The following is a 946-nucleotide window of genomic DNA, read 5'->3' as shown; positions in this document are numbered from 1 at the left end:
TATATTATTAAATATTTATATTATTATATTAAATATTTTATATAATTTTATAATATTTATTTATTTCTAATTCTTATCTATTGAATTTATTTTGAAATATTTTTTAACAATTAAATGGAATATAATTCTTTCTTGAAATATATGTAAATAATAAGAAATAATTAGAATCAGAATATTAAAGTGAGAATAATATAATATCAAAATTGACTATATTCATTTTAAATAAAAATATTTAAGAATTTTAATTTTTGAATATTAAAAATAATATTTTAAACATATTGTTAGCAATACAAAATATTAATATTATTTTCATTTGAAAAATATTTTTTTTATAATTTTTGAAATATTAATGAGTATAAATTATTATATCACATAGAAACTTTTAATAATGATCTTTTGATATAATTAATTTTAATGATAAAGCACATGAATATAAATTTTACCATTAATCTAATTGCAAAATATATTGAAAATAATTAATGATTAATTAAAGTATTAATTAAATTTGTGTGAACTTATTTAAATTGAAACATGAAAAAGAGTTTAAATAATAAATAAAATTATATATAATTTATAATAATAAATAATTTAAAGATATAAAGAATGATCAATTTTTTTTCAATATTAAATATAAATTTATATTAAACTTTAGAATAATTAAACAATAAAATATATTTCTTTGATTTCTGTTCACATAATTGTTTAAAATCGTGAATCAAATTTGTAATTTATATTTTTTAATTTTTATTATAATTAATTTTTATTATATTTTAATATAGCAAATCATTAATATTTTGCTAATTATTATCATAATTTTTTTTTCAAAATCTTGGCAACATCAAGTAATTTTTCACGCTTAATTTTAACTCTTGATATATCAGTTTTATTGATTTGCATTATAACATTTTTCTCTCTCGCATATTTTCCGCATTCTTTCTTCATCAGA

Source organism: Apis dorsata, unplaced genomic scaffold (genome assembly GCF_000469605.1).
Source record: "Apis dorsata unplaced genomic scaffold, Apis dorsata 1.3 scaffold_470, whole genome shotgun sequence".
Lineage (NCBI taxonomy): Eukaryota > Metazoa > Arthropoda > Insecta > Hymenoptera > Apidae > Apis > Apis dorsata.
The sequence above is the reverse complement of the archived record's forward strand: the minus strand, read 5'-3'. Positions refer to the sequence as shown.